Genomic DNA, 15,291 nt, shown 5'->3' with positions numbered 1-15,291 from the left:
GTTAGATTCTATCTCCGTTCCTCGAGTTCTTTGCGGCCATAATAGAGTGAATGGTCTAAGGGATGACCTTCCACTGGGGCTTAGTTGCGGGTACAATAGAGTGAAGCGTAGAAGTGATCTTAGTATCTAGGGCTTAATTGTGGTTAAAGACCTTCCACCTGGACCAAAGGGTTAGGTCTATAATTAGGAAGAGATTTATCTCTTGGAATCAATAGAGCTCATTGTAATTCTATGCGAGTGCGAGGTTGAGAGGTTATCCAATCTCTCCTCCGGGACATGTATAGAGTTAGGCATGGTTAACCATAGATTTAGGACTATGTAATTAAGGATTTCCACGACTTACTATTGTATTAATTAGGAAGCATAATAGAAGGTTCTTGCACTTGAAACGATTGTCCTAGGCGGGGCAATATCCGGGTACCCCATCTTTATCGATTGCCTTACCATCTCCTTTACTTGTGCTCTCTTACTTGTTTTTTTTACTTTTGAGAATTGAATCATTGTCACATATATCACTATTCACTTTTCACATAGTTAAAAAGTGAATTAAGTATTTTTATTCCCTACTCCCTGTGGATACGATACCTACTCATCCGAGATTATTACTTCGATAAACCCGTGTACTTGCGGGATATAAGCATGGGGACCTTGTTAAGTTTTTGGCACCATTGCCGGGGAGTAGGCATTTAGAGATACTTTACACTTTGTTTTCTTAGATATTTCACTATACATTCTATTTCATATCTTGTTATTCTATCATCATTCTGATTTCTTTTTCTTTCTTTTTGGGTGCAGCTCCAAGTTATGACCCGAGGGAACCTCTCAATATTGATTGAAGAAGATCCCTAGCTTGAACGTACACTTAGAAGAAAAGGGAAAGAGCCTGTGCAAGAACAGTCTTATCTTACTGATTTGGAAGTGGAAGAATCTGAAAACATGGCAGAACAGAATGAGCAACAGTGAACATTATCCGATTATGCCAGACCTTAAGTGTTTTGGACACAATCGAGTATTGCGCATCCCCTGATTACAGCTCAGAACTTCGAGCTGAAGCCGGCATTCATCCACATGTTACAGCTATCCGCACAGTTCAATGGTTTGGCCGATGAGGATCTAAACAGTCATATTAAGAGTTTTCTTGAGGTGTGTGATATGCTGAAGATAAACGGGGTGACGGATGATGCCATCAAGTTGCGAGCCTTCCCATTTGCCCTAAAGGGGAGAGCGAAGCAGTGGCTACACTCATTACCTAGAGCATCAATTACCACATGGGAGGAGATGGTACATGCTTTTCTTGCCCTTTATTTTCCTCCTGGAAAATCCGTGAAGCTTAGGAATGAGATCTCATTCTTTGTTCAGTTGGAATTAGAGTCTCTATTTGAGACATGGGAAAGGTTGAAGGAGCTCCTGAGAAATTGCCCGCAATACGGATTTCCAGAGTTGATGATTCTTCAGACCTTTTACAACGGTTTGAACATGACTACAAGGCAACTCTTGGATGTGTCAGCAAGAGGTACCTTAGGTAGCAAGACCCCAAATGAGGCCCGTCAGTTAATTGAAGAAATGGGGTTAAACAGCTACCAATGGAATGTTAGGGAGAAGAAATAGGTGGCCGATCTCCATGAGATAGATATAGTAACTTCATTGGCGGCTCAAGTGGAAAATTTGAGTAAGAAGTTAGATCTTCTAACTTCAAATAGAGTAGCAGCCGTGACTAATTGCACTGGGTGTGGCAGAGGACATGCACCCTCCGATTGCCCGATCTCTATTGGTGATGTATGTTCGGTGGAGAATGTCGATTTTGTAGGTAATGGCATGAGACCTCAAGGAAACCCATATAGCAATACCTACAATCCAGTTTGGAAGAATAATCCCAATTTCTCATGGAGCAATCAAGGTCCACCAAAGGCCATGGGTCCACCGGGTTTCCAACAACAACAACAACAAGCCCCGCATGTGGAAAACAAAGTTTCAGGTTTGGAAACCCGAATGAATTATTTGGAGAAGGCCTTGACTAGATTTGTGCAATCTGCAAATACAAGGTTTAAATCAGTTGAGGCTACATTTCGCAACCACACTGCCTCTTTGCAATCTGGAAATGTTCAATCTGGACCCGTACGGGGGTTTGTTCGACCAAGAGGAGGATTATGAAGAAGTAATGATGCTTGATTTGACGGAAGAAGTACAATCTACCCCGGGGATCTTGAAGAAGGTGCTCCAAAAAATGAAGAGGGCTAGGAGACGCCACCGGAAATGCTCCAAGGCTGTTGGAGATGTACGTGAACCGAAGTAGTTGGATGAACCATTGCTAGGTGGCCCCAAGCCCGATAATACACCCTCTACCTTCAAGAGATTGTGCTCATCATGCTTCCAAGTCATGGGTAAGAGGGCAACATTCATCTATGAGCCCCAGTGAGGTAAGACAAGGTACATCAAGCTTAGTGACGTTAAACAAGAGCTTCTTGGGAGGCAACCCAAGTGTTTACTATTTTTCTTACTCGAATAATGTAGTGTTTGCATGAATAAATTATTGAGTGTTGGTGTCTTGATTTTTAGATGCTTGCGCAGCGATTTTATTTTAGGTTTTGAGGATTCATCATGTGTTTTCATGTGGATTTGGCGAAGTTGGGTCGTTTGAGCTTTATTTCATGTTTTCACTGGTAAAACATGCATAATAAGGCAGGCTCTAAGTGTGTAAACATTTTCAAAATTTTTTTTTTACAGAGCCTGCATGTTTTTTCTAAGGCATCCAGGAAAACGCACGGGCGTGTGGAATTTCCGCACGCGCCGTGGATCTGCATTGTGAGCTCATCAAGAGGAGGCGCAGGGGTGTGCGGTGGCCCCTTTGAACAACCATACAAATATCACAGGCCCGTGGGTAATTTCCGCACGGGCGTGTGTTCTCCCGCAGAGTTTGGCGATATATCCCGAGAGCACACAGGGGCGTGAACTAGCCCTTGTTGGCAACCTTGTGAAACCCGCATGGGCGTGGGTAATTTCTGCACGCCCGTGCGAATCTCTTTAGTGGAGCTCTCTCCATCGCGAGAAGGCACAGGGGCGTGCATTTGCCCCTGTGAATTGGACCTGTGAATGACCACACCCGTGCGGGATTTCACCACGGCTGGCGGAACACTTAGGAATTTTCTCGGATGTCTAGAGAAGCCACAGGGGCATACGGCTGCCCCTGTGGGTCGGGCGCATGAGCGTGGGTATTTTCCACACGCCCGTGCGAGAGCGTTCAGAGTCGAAAGGGCGTTATCCTGAGAGCGCACAGGGGCGTGCACCTGCCCCTGTGCAGTTTTCCTATAGAGACGCAGTGGCGTGGGTAATTTCCGCACGCCCGTGGGAATGCGCAGAATTCCAAGAGACGCGAATGTTTCTTTAAAAATCCTTACGATTTCTTTTTCTGCTTCATCTTCAACCACCTAAAAACCGCTCTTGATTAATTTCCCGGCCGATTGATTGTTCTTTTACGGGGATTTCAAGCATTTTTTCGCACTGAATTCAAGGTTTCCATACCTATCTTTTTCTTTTCTTTCGGTGAATTCTTTAATCCTTCTTCTAATTGTCATTTTTTGTTTTAGTAAATTAAACGACTTGACTTGTGTTAAATTTTGATTTAAAAGGGTCTATGCATGTTTAGAGAGTATTTTAACAGGGTTGTACATTGTATTTTTTTTTAAAATAGAAATGCTATCATGCGGTTTTTCAGGCCTTGCAGATCCACACGGGCGTGAATAATTTCCACAAGGCCGTGTGGAATTCTGCAATATTCTAAGACTGAGCATCTTTGATCATCTCTTCACTATTGCTTGCAGGCATGACACCGCACGCGAAGAAGCAAGAAGGCAAGCGCCATAGGGAACCTTCACTCGAGTTGGCACACATTGCATTTTTGGATCCTAAGCATCAAGCTCGCTTCAAGTGACTATCAGGGCTTAGGTTTGGCCAATCCCGTTTCGAAGACCTTAGTGTGTTAAACGGGGTAAAGCGGGGAGATGAGTTTTTTAGAGAGCTGGAGTCACTGATGGCTGTAGGAGAGTCGCAGAGGCTGCTGTCTATACGAGAACCAGTTTTCCGACCACTGACTTTGGAGGTGCTGGCGTCTTTTGAGTTTGTGGATGACATACAGTTTAGAGTGTTCGGTCGTCAATTCGCCATGAGCATTTCTGAGTTTTCCGTTCGCATGGGTTTGTACGACGAGGTATATATAGTAACAGAGGAGTATGGACATCCATCGACAGATTACCCGGGCATCTTGACCCCACAGCAAGCCTATCAGGTATTGTGTGGACTGGGGCGGCATGAACCAGGTGTGTCCAAAGCCACATGCTTGTCAAGGCTAAGCTACAGGTATTTGTTTGTTGTCCTTAGCAGGTCTGTGGATGGCCGTGGCGACAACACTAGTGTTTTGTTACGGCAGGGACTACTTTATTTATATTCCATGGTGAGGTCCGTGCCCATTCATCTGGGACACATTGTGGTGGAGTATATGTGATACCAGGGCCAGAGTGGGAGAGTAGGAGTATTATTTTCTAGTCCTTACATTACTAGACTCATTCTGGGGATGGGGTTCGGAGCTACTATATGGCATGCTGATCAGATAGTTCTTCCTTCTCCACTTGGACTCGATACGCTCAGGATGATAGGAGTGGTACACAGATATGGACCTGGAGCTTACATTTGGGCCACACACACCACTAAGAGCACCGAGGTTGGAGTGGATGCAACGGGAGATTCTGCCCCAGCGGTGGCCGAGACCCTAAGACAGCCAGGTACCCTTTCAGGAGCCTATGATCGTATTGAGAGGCTCGAGATCACCACGGGCATATTGCGGTCTGAGATCATCGAGAAGCGGGAGATACAGTCAGCCCAGTATGCTGATCTTATGTCCCATTTCAATTTCCTACGACAGCTATTGCGATGTAGACCCTCAACTCCTCCAGCATCTGCCTCATCACCTATACCAGCATAGGTAGACCCACCATGTACTTCCTCACCACCACCAGAAGTAGAGGACCCAGAGCGTGACACCGATATTTGATTTTATTTCCATTTCTTTACTTTTATGCACTTTATTTTGGACTTGTTCACTCAGAAAGGACTCTCCTTCTGAGTTATTTTCATTTTGCATCTCGAGTTGTATTCATTGTTCTATCTTTTATATACTCAATTTATTTTGTTTTTATTGAGCTTCACTGAACCCCCTCGTGTATACGTGCAGATGGTCTTATCATCTTTGGAATTGAGACTTTGTCATGGGCACGACCAAAGTGCTTCAGCACTTGGCCGTGTGAGCTTCACAACCCGTTGGAACACTACTCCCAAGGAGTTAGCTTCACCAAACGCAACACTAGGAATCAGGGGAGTATTGTTTTGATTGCTTCTCCCACATATATTCTTGATTGATATACATTATGAGTGAGCTTGCATGTGTACATTGGGGATAATGTACAACTTAAATGTGGGGGGAGTTTCATAGTGCACACATCTTTTCTATTATTCTTAATTGATATACATGCTCATATAGCCAATGGCGGTTCACCTTAGTTGCATTGATTGCATTCTTGAGTTTAGAAGAATTTTCAACATTGAATGTCTTCATGCTCTAGTTTTATTTGAATTTCTAGGAATTTTTTCCAGATTTACATTCGTTGCACTACTCACTCTTTAAACTCTTTTGGAAACTCATGTTCGATGTTAAAGGGACTAGTTATAGTTGTTTCTTATGTAAAAAAAATGGAAATGAAAAGAAGGAACAACATAGTTTTCTTATTTATTTTGCATTTTGGGTGGAAAGAGCTACCACCTATGTAGTATGAAGCTACTCTCATAAGTCGGATACTAGTTATACCCTAATGAGAGAAAGAGCTATCTCATAGGATGAGTGAAAGCTACCACTCCGGTAAAAAGAGCTACCACCTCAAAAGTGTGAAGGCCACTTTAGCGGCCGCTTGGGAAAGGGCTACCTTAGAGAATGTGTGAAGCTACTACCGTCTTTGAAATTGGTGATGCTTTCTTGTCGTAGATAAATAAGTCCCTTATACTTAGAGCTTTGAGGAGTATACTTTGGGTTGACTTGAGTGAGTCCACACACTATCATGATTTCGGGTTTGTTGTCCTTTTTTATTCAAGTTTTTAGCTAGAGCTTCGATTTTTCATGTTTAGTGTTGAAATGTCCCTTACTTGTAGAATACTCTCTTTGTATACTTTGGTGAACCTAAGGCCAGGCACTTCCAATATTTCCTTCATCTATGAAGAGAATGTTTAATTTTTGCTTGAGGACAAGCAAAACCTTAAGTGTGGGGGAGTTTGATAAGTGCTTGTGCGATATGAATGGGAAGCATTCTTTCCTTATGTTAAGTATTACCTTTCTCGGGTTTTTCAACTAATATGTGTGTTTTTATGTTACTTTTTTGCAGGTAGGGTTGTGAGGCCGATTATGAAGGAAAAAAGCTAATGTGAATCATAATGCACCGATTTTGGAGGAAATCTTGCTAAGGTTCAAACGCGAAGACGTAGGTCGGGTGTCAGATGCTAGAGTGTGTGTCAACCTTCTCATATTTGAGTTAGCACAATCATTTGGAGGGGCACAAGGGCAGTCATACTCCAGCATTCCGACTTATGCATATAGAACAAGATCTCCACCAACTTTTCCATCATTGAGGAAGCAAAGTGATCCACGACGTGAACGTGTGCCAGTTTGCGTTACCTCGATGAATGTATGGATTTGGAAAGCACTTCAGGCCGGATACTGTAGCAGAGCACTATAGCAACACTGTGGCAAAGTATTATAGTAGCACTGTTCACATCCGGCCGTGGAAACTGCAGAACCGAGAATTCACACGGGCGTGTGGAAATTCCACAGACCCGTGTGAAAAATCCACAGGGGCGACCACAGGGGTGTGTGAATCCCCGATTCCAGCCCTATTTAAACTTGATACAGCCCCGATTTCAGTATTCTTTTCTCCATCATTTCCTCAACTTGAGAGAGGGCTTCGGCTAGGGTTTTGAGAGGTATTGGCTAGGGTTTTGGAGAGATTCTACGGCTCCGACATCGCGCGTCGTTTGGAAGAAGGTTATTGGGAGAGCTTTTGTCGGCACCGATCCGGCGAGGTGTATACTAGGCCGGACAAAGGACCCTTTGTGACGAGTAGAGGACTCTCCATAAGACCATCGATATGACTATCGAGGGGGTTTTCTATGGATTCATTGCTTTTACATTCTATTTCTTTGATTGTAATTAGCTCCATGGAGAGCTAAACCCCTAATGGGTACTTGGGTATTTGTGAACCCTAGGATGTATTCGTTTCATTGAATCTCTTTATTATGCTTTCAATTAATTGATGTTTATTGTGAGTCCCAACCTTGAATGCTTGATTGTTTGAATACTCCCCTAGAGTGACACTAGGATTGAGAGTTCTTGTTGGTAACCTTGTGAGTGAGTGACACACCACGAGTGTTAGACAAAGATAGGTTGGAGAGGGTTGAGAGGGTGAGTCGAGAGCTACAGGAGCATCCCCTTCCCCCTCCGATGTGTTAGATTCTATCTCCGTTCCTCAAGTTCTTTGCGGCCATAATAGAGTGAATGGTCTAAGGGATGACCTTCCGCTGGGGCTTAGTTGCGGGTGCACTGGAGTAAAGCGTAGAAGTGATCTTAGTATCTAGGGCTTAATTGTGGTTAGGGACCTTCCACCTAGACCAAAGGGTTAGGTCTATAATTAGGAAGAGATTTATCACTTGTAATTCCTAGAGCTCATTGTAATTCTATACGAGTGTGAGGTTGAGAAGTTATCCAATCTCTCCTCCGGGACATGTATAGAGTTAGGCATGGTTGACCTTAGATTTGGGAATATGTAATTAAGGACCACGACTCACTATTACATTAATTAGGAAGCATAATAGAGGGTTCTTGCACTTGAAACGATTGTCCTAGGCTGAGCAATATCCGGGTACCCCATCTTTATCGATTGACTTACCTTCTCCTTTACTTGTGCGCTCTTACTTGTTGTTTTTACTTTTGAGAATTGAATAATTGTCACATATATCACTATTCACTTTTCACATAGTTAAGAAGCGAATTAAGTATTTTTATTCCCTACTCCCTGTGGATACGATACCCACTCATCCGGGATTATTACTTCGACAAACCCATGCACTTGCGGGATATAAGCAAGGGGACCTTGTCAATGACTTGAAAAACTCTGCAGGCTCTGCAGAAATTTTCTGAACATGTTTACACATTCAGAGTCTGCTCTTTTATGCAACAATTACCAACGAAAAACAATAAAAGCAAGCTCAAGCGAATAAATCTTCGCCAAATCCACATGAAAACACATGATGACACAGAAATCCGCCAAAATTAAAACAGCACAAGCATCTAGACATGAAGCCACCAACACTTAACAAGTTATTCATACAAAACTAAACTATAACTAGGAAAAACATTAAACACTTGGGTTGCCTCCCAAGAAGCGCTTGTTTAACGTCACTTAGCTTGACGTATTTCGTCTTACCTCACGGGGGTTCATAGATGAAAGTTTTCCTGTTACCCATGGCTTGAAAGCATGATGAGTAAAGTCTCTTGAGAGTAGAGGGTGAATTGTCGGGCTTGGGACTACCTAGAAACGGTTCATCGTTCGGTTCGCGCACACCTCCAATAGTCTTGGAGTGTTTCCGGTGGCGTCTCCTTACCTTCTTCATCTTCCGGAGCACATTCTTTAAGATCCCCAGGGTAGACGGTACTTCTTCAATCGAACCAAGCATCATTACTTCTTCAATTTCCTCCCCTTGGTCGAACAAACCCTCATATAGATCCGGATTGAACATTTCATGCATGTATTCATCAACAACCTCATCAGTAGTGTCTAGAAAATATAAAGTATCATCAAAATCAAGAGACTACCGCATGGCATGAACAAGTCGGTATGTGAGCTTGTCATCTCCGACTCTCAAAGTTAGCTCCCCGCCGTCCATGTCAGTCAATGCTTTAGAAGTCCGCAACAACGGTCTCCCAAGTATGAAGGCTACATCCGCATCCTCATCGACATCTAGCACTACAAAGTCAACCAAAAAAATGTACTTGTCCACCTTGACAAGCACATCTTCAATAATGCCCCTCAGATGTCGCACCATTCGGTCCACCAATTGCAAAGTCATCTGAGTGGGCCTAGGCTCGCCCAAGCCTACATTTTGAAAGAAAGTGTATGGCATGATGTTGATGCTAGCCCCTGAGTCCGACAATGCCATTTCTTCACCTAGATTGCCAATATTACACGGAATGATGAAGCTTCCCGGGTCTTTCTTCTTGTTTGGCATGTTCTTTTGCAACACCGCCGAGCAAGATGCATCAAAAATCACTGAAGCACTCTCCTCCAACTTCCTCTTGTTAGTCAACAAGTCTTTCAAGAATTTCGCATATTTAGGCATTTGAGCTAATGCCTCGACAAAAGGAATATTGATGTGGAGTTGCTTGAACAAACTCAGGAACTTCTTGTACTGTTCATCCCCTTGGGCATTCTTCAATCTAGAGGGATAAGAGATTCTCGGCTTGAAAGGTGGGGTTGCTACCTCCTTCTCTTTGCTTGTTCCCTCTTCAACCTCTATAATCTCGGGTGCATATTCTTTTGGCTTCTTACCCGGAAGCCTACCTTCAATCTCACGACCACTTCTCAAAGTGATTGCCTTCACATGCTCTCTAGGGTTGGTCTCGGTATTACTCGGCAAGCTTCCATGTGGTTTTTCTGAGAGAGACTTCGCAATCTACCCCACTGATTTTCAAGGTTATGCAAAGAGGCGGTGTGATTGCAAAGTGTAGCTTCAACTGATTCAAACCTAGTATTTGAAGATTTCACAAATCTAGTCAAGGCCTTCTCCAAATCATTCATTCAGGTTTCCAAACCTGAAACTCTATTTTCCACGTTCGGGACTTGTTGTTGGAAACCCGGTGGCCCTATGGCCTTTTGTGGACCTTGGTTGCTCCACGAGAAATTGGGACGATTCTTCCAACCTGGATAGTTGGTATTGCTATGTCAGTTTCCTTGAGTCCTCATGCCATACCTACAAAATCGACGTTCTCAACTGAAGATGCATCACCAATGGAGATCAGGCAATCGGAGGGAGCATGTCTTCCACCACACCCGGTGCAAGTACTCACGGCCGCCACTTTGTTTGAAGTTAGAAGATCTAACTTTTTACTCAAATTTTACACTTGGCCGCCAATGAAGTTACTGCATCTATCTCATGAAGACCGACCACCTTTTTCTTCTCCATGGAATTCCATTGGTAGTTGTTTAAACCAATTTCTTCAATAAGTTGACAGGCCTCATCGAGGGTTTCGCTACCTAAGGTACCTCCTGCTGCTGCATCCAAGAGTTGTCTTGTACTCGGATTCAACCCATTGTAAAAAGTCTGAACAATCATCCACTACGGGAATCCATGTTGTGGGCACTTTCTCAGGAGCTCCTTGAACCTTTCCCATGTCTCGAATAGAGACTCCAATTCCGACTGTATAAAGCATGAGATCTCATTCCTAAGCTTTGCAGATTTTCTAGTAGGGAAATAACGGACTAAAAAAGCTTCTACCATCTCCTTCCATGTAGTAATCGAGGCTGTAGGTAATGAGTATAGCTACTGCTTTGCTCTCCCATTTAGGGAAAATGGGAAGGCTCTCAACTTGATGGCATCATCAGTCACCCCGTTTATCTTGAGCATATCACACACCTCGAGAAAGTTCTCTATGTGACTGTTTAGATTATTATTAGCAAAACCATTGAACTGTGCAGATTGCTACAACATGTGGATGAATACTGGCTTTAGCTTGAAATTCTGAGCTGTAATTGGGGGTCGCACAATACTCGATTGTGTGCCCAAAACTGAGGGTCTAGCATAATCAAAGAGTGTCTTCTGTTGCTCATTTTGTTCTGCCATATTATGTGACCCTTCAACTTCCAAATTAGCTAGATTAGATTGTTCTTCCATAGGTCTTTTCCCTTTTCTTCTAACTGTTCTTTCAAGCTCGGGATCTCCTTCAATCAATATCGAGCGGTTCCCTTGGGTCATCAACCTGAAGCTGCACAAAGGAAAGAAAACAAATCAGAATATGACAGAAAAGAAAATGTGAAATATAATGGATAAAGAAATAGCTAAGGAAACAAAAGTGCAAAGTATCTCTAAATGCCTTTTCCCCGGCAACAGCGCCAAAAACTTGACAGGACTCACCGCAAGTGCACGGAGTTGTCGAAGTAATAAATCCCAGGTGAGTGGGTTATCATATCCATAGGGAAAAGGGAATAAAACAACCCGAAAGAGAGCAAAAGTAAAGAAGAAGGTAAGGCAATCGATAAAGATGGGGTACCCGGGTATTAATCCGCCTGGAAAAATCATTTCAAGTGCAAGAACTCTCTATTATGCTTCCTAACTAATGTAATGGTGAGTCAGGGATATCCTTTAATGCATGGCCCTGAATCTAGGGTTAACCAAGCCTAATCCTCTACATGTCCTGGAGAAGAGGTTGAACAACCTCTCAACCTCGCACTCGTAAGAAAGGTTACATTAAGCTCTGGGGATTCCAAGTGATAAATCTCTTCCTAATTGTAGACCTAACCCTTGGTCCAGAAGAAAGATCCTTAACCACAATTAAGCAGTAGATGCTAAAATCACCTAAACGCTTCACTCCGTTGCACTCGCAACTAAGCCCCAGCGGAGGGTCATCCCTTAGCTCATTCACTTTATTATGGTGGCAACGAACTCAAGGAACGGAGGTAGAATCTATCACACCAGAGGGAAAAGGGGATGCTCCTGTACCTCTCGACTCACTCTCTCAACCCTCTCCAATCGAGCTTTGTCTAACTGTCGTGGTGTGTCACTCACTCACAAGGGTTACCACATGAACTCTTAACCCTATTGTCACTCTAAGGCAGTATTCAAACAATCAAACATTCAAGATTGGAACTCACAATAACATCAATTAATTGAAAGCATAATAAAAAGATTCAATGAAACTAATACATCCTAGAGTTCACAAATACCCAAGTACCCACTAGGGGTTTAGCCCTCCATGGAGCACAATACAAACGATAATGAAATTAAATGTAAAAGAAAACAATCCATAGGAAAACCCCCTCGATAGTCATGGCGATGGTATTGTGGAGAATCCTCTACTCGTCGCAAGATCCCCTTGTCCGGTATAAGATACGCCTCGCCAAATCAATCCGACAGAGGCTACCTTACCAACCTTCTTCCAAAGAGATGACGATGTCAGAGCCATAGAACCTCTCCAAATCCCTAGCCAATACCTCTCAAAACCCTAGCCACTGGCCTCTCTCAAGTTGGGGAAAAGATGGAGAAAAGAATGTTGAAATCGGGGCAGAAATCGGCCTTAAATAGGATTGGAATCAGGATTCCACACACCCCTGTGGATATTCCACACGGGCGTGTGGAATTTCCACAAGCCCTTGTGGCTCATCTGTTTTGCTCCTTCTTTGGCCGGCTGTGAACAGTACCTGCTACAGTGATTTTCTACACTGATTGCTACAACCCCGGCCTGAAATACTCCCGAATTCATGCGTTCATCGAGGTAATGTAAACGGGAACACATTTGCATCGTAGATCGTCTTGGTTCTTCAATAAACGGTCATGTTGGTGAGATCTTGCTAAATATGCACAAGCCGGAATACTAATATGTAACTGTCTTCGTGCCCATCCGAATCATTGCCTTAGCTCGAATACAGGGAGGTTGGCACACATTCTAGCATTCTAAACACGACTCATGTCTCCGCGTTTGAGCATTCTTAAGATCTCCTCCAAATAATGCGTAAAACGATCTACAATGACTTCTTTCACAAATAATCGAACTCACAACCCAACCTGCATAAAAGTACTTAAATACATATGTATTAGTGCTAAAACCTGACAAAAGTAATGCTCATCATAAGGAAAGAACGCTTTGCATTCTTATCGCACAAGCACTTATCAGGGGATCTTACTACCTATGGTACCTCCTATTGCTGCATCTAAGAGTTGCCTTGTACTCGGATTCTGACCGTTGTAAAAGGTCTGAACAATCATCCACTCCGGGAATCCGTGTTGCGGGCACTTTCTCAGGAGTTCGTTGAACCTTCCCACATCTCAAATAGAGACTCCAATTCCAATTGTACAAATTATGAGATCTCATTCCTAAGCTTTGCAAATTTTCTGGGAGGGAAATAACGGCCAAGAAAAGGTTCTACCATCTCCTCCCATGTGGTAATTGATGCTCTAGGTAATGAGTGTAGCCACTGCTTCGCTCTCCCTTTCTAGGAAAATAGGAAGGCTCTCAACTTGATAGCATCATCTGTTACCCCATTTATCTTCAACATATCACACACCTCAAGAAAGTTCTCTATATGACTGTTTGGATCCTCATCAGCTAAACCATTAAACTGTGCGGATTGCTGCAACATGTGTATGAATGTCGGCCTCACCTCGAAGTTCTGAGCTGTAATCGAGGGATTCACAATGCTCGATTGTGTCCCCAATACTGAAGGTCTGGCATAATCGGATAATGTCTGCTACTGCTCATTCTGTTCTACCATGTTTTCAGATTCTTCTTCTTCCAAATCAGCTAAATTAGACTGTTCTTGCACAGGTTCTTTCCCTTTTCTTTGAAGTGTACGTTCGAGCTCGGGATCTCCTTCAATCAGTATGGAGGGGTTCTCTCGGGTCATAACCTGGAGCTGCACCCAAAAAGAAAGAAAAAAAAATCAAAACGATGATAGAATAAGAAAATATGAAATAGAATGAATAAATGAATAGCTAAGAAAAACAAAGTGCAAAGTATCTCTAAACGCCTACTCCCCGGTAACGGCGTCAAAAACTTGACACGTCCGAATATGCGTGTAAACTGCAAGTGCACGGGTGTCGAAGTACTAATCCGAGATGAGTCGGTATCGTATCCACAGAGAGTAGGGAATAAAGACACTTAAGTTGTTTCATAACTAATGTGGAAGATGAATAGTGATATGTGTGACAAGATTTAATTCTCAAAAGTAAAAACAACAAGAAAGAGAGCACAAGTAAAGGAGAAGGTAAGGCAATGGATAAAGATGGGGTACCCGAATATTGTTCTCTTTAAAACAATCGTTTCAAGTGAAAGAAACATCTATTATGCTTCCTAATTAATGCAATAGTGAGTCGTGGAAATCCTTAATTACATAGTCCCAAATCTAAGGTCAACCATGCCTAACTCTATACATGTCCCGGAGGAGAAATCGAAAAATCTCAACACCTCGCACTCGTATAGAATTGCAATGAGCTCTAGGGATTCCAAATGATAAACCCTATTCCTATGTATAGACCTAATCCTTTGGTCCAGGTGAAAGATCCCTAGCCACAATTAAGCCCTAGATGCTAAAATCACTTCAACGCTTCACTCTGTTGCACTAGCAACTAAGCACTATTAAAAGGTCATCCCTTTGCCCATTCACTCTACTATAGCCGCAAAGAACTCTTGGAATGTGGAGGTAGGATAGATAACACCGAAAGGGAAAGGGGACTCTCCGCTACCTATCGACTCACCCATAGAACCTCTCCAAAAGCCCTAGCCAATATCTCTCAAAACCCTAGCCACATCACTCTCTCAAGTTGGGAAAAACATGGAGAAAAGAATGCTGAAATCGGGGCTGAAATTGACTTTTAAAGGGCTGGAAACGGGAATCCATATGCCCGTGTGAGCGCCCCTGTGGATTTTTCACACGCGCATGTGGAATTTCCACACGCGCGTGTGGATTCTATGTTTTCCTGTTTTCTCGACCGGCTGTGAACAGTGTTGGTACAACATTCTAACTATAGTTTTGCTACAATACCTACTACAGTACCGACCTAAAATACTCCTGAATCCATGCTTTTATCGAGGTAACGCAAACGGGCACTTGTTTACTTCATGGATCGCTTTGCTTCATCAATAACGGATATGTTGGTGGAGATCTTGTTTTGTATGCACAAGTCAGAATACTTGAATATGACTACCCTTGTGCCCCTCCAAATAGTTGTGATAACTCGAATACGAAGAGGTTGGCACACATTCCCGCATCTCGAACCTGACCTATGTCTTCGCATTTGAACCTTAGCAAGATTTCCACCAAATTGGTGCATTATGACCCACATTGGCTTCTTTCTCTCATAATCGGTCTCAAAAGCCTACCTGGATGAAAAGTAACATAAATACACATATATTAACGTTAAAACCCTAGAAAGTAATGCTCAACACAAGGAAAGAACACTTCGTATTCTTATCACACAAGCACTTATCAG

At 43.1% G+C, this 15,291-nt stretch overlaps 3 non-coding genes across 3 annotated transcripts; 2 read left to right on the top strand and 1 right to left on the bottom strand.

The window, feature by feature from the left end:
* Window positions 1-1,326: 1,326 nt before the first annotated feature.
* LOC120265999 lies at window positions 1,327-1,433 on the bottom strand. The gene has a single exon (XR_005537842.1). It is a non-coding gene; the product is annotated as a small nucleolar RNA R71 (small nucleolar RNA).
* Window positions 1,434-10,432: 8,999 nt separating this feature from the next.
* Window positions 10,433-10,539, top strand: LOC120266024. The gene has a single exon (XR_005537868.1). It is a non-coding gene; the product is annotated as a small nucleolar RNA R71 (small nucleolar RNA).
* A 2,539-nt stretch (window positions 10,540-13,078) lies between these two features.
* On the top strand, window positions 13,079-13,184 carry LOC120266178. Its single transcript, XR_005538021.1, has one exon. It is a non-coding gene; the product is annotated as a small nucleolar RNA R71 (small nucleolar RNA).
* Window positions 13,185-15,291: the final 2,107 nt, after the last annotated feature.

Source organism: Dioscorea cayenensis, chromosome 7 (assembly GCF_009730915.1).
Source record: "Dioscorea cayenensis subsp. rotundata cultivar TDr96_F1 chromosome 7, TDr96_F1_v2_PseudoChromosome.rev07_lg8_w22 25.fasta, whole genome shotgun sequence".
Classification (NCBI taxonomy): domain Eukaryota; kingdom Viridiplantae; phylum Streptophyta; class Magnoliopsida; order Dioscoreales; family Dioscoreaceae; genus Dioscorea; species Dioscorea cayenensis.
The sequence above is the reverse complement of the archived record's forward strand: the minus strand, read 5'-3'. Positions and strand labels throughout refer to the sequence as shown.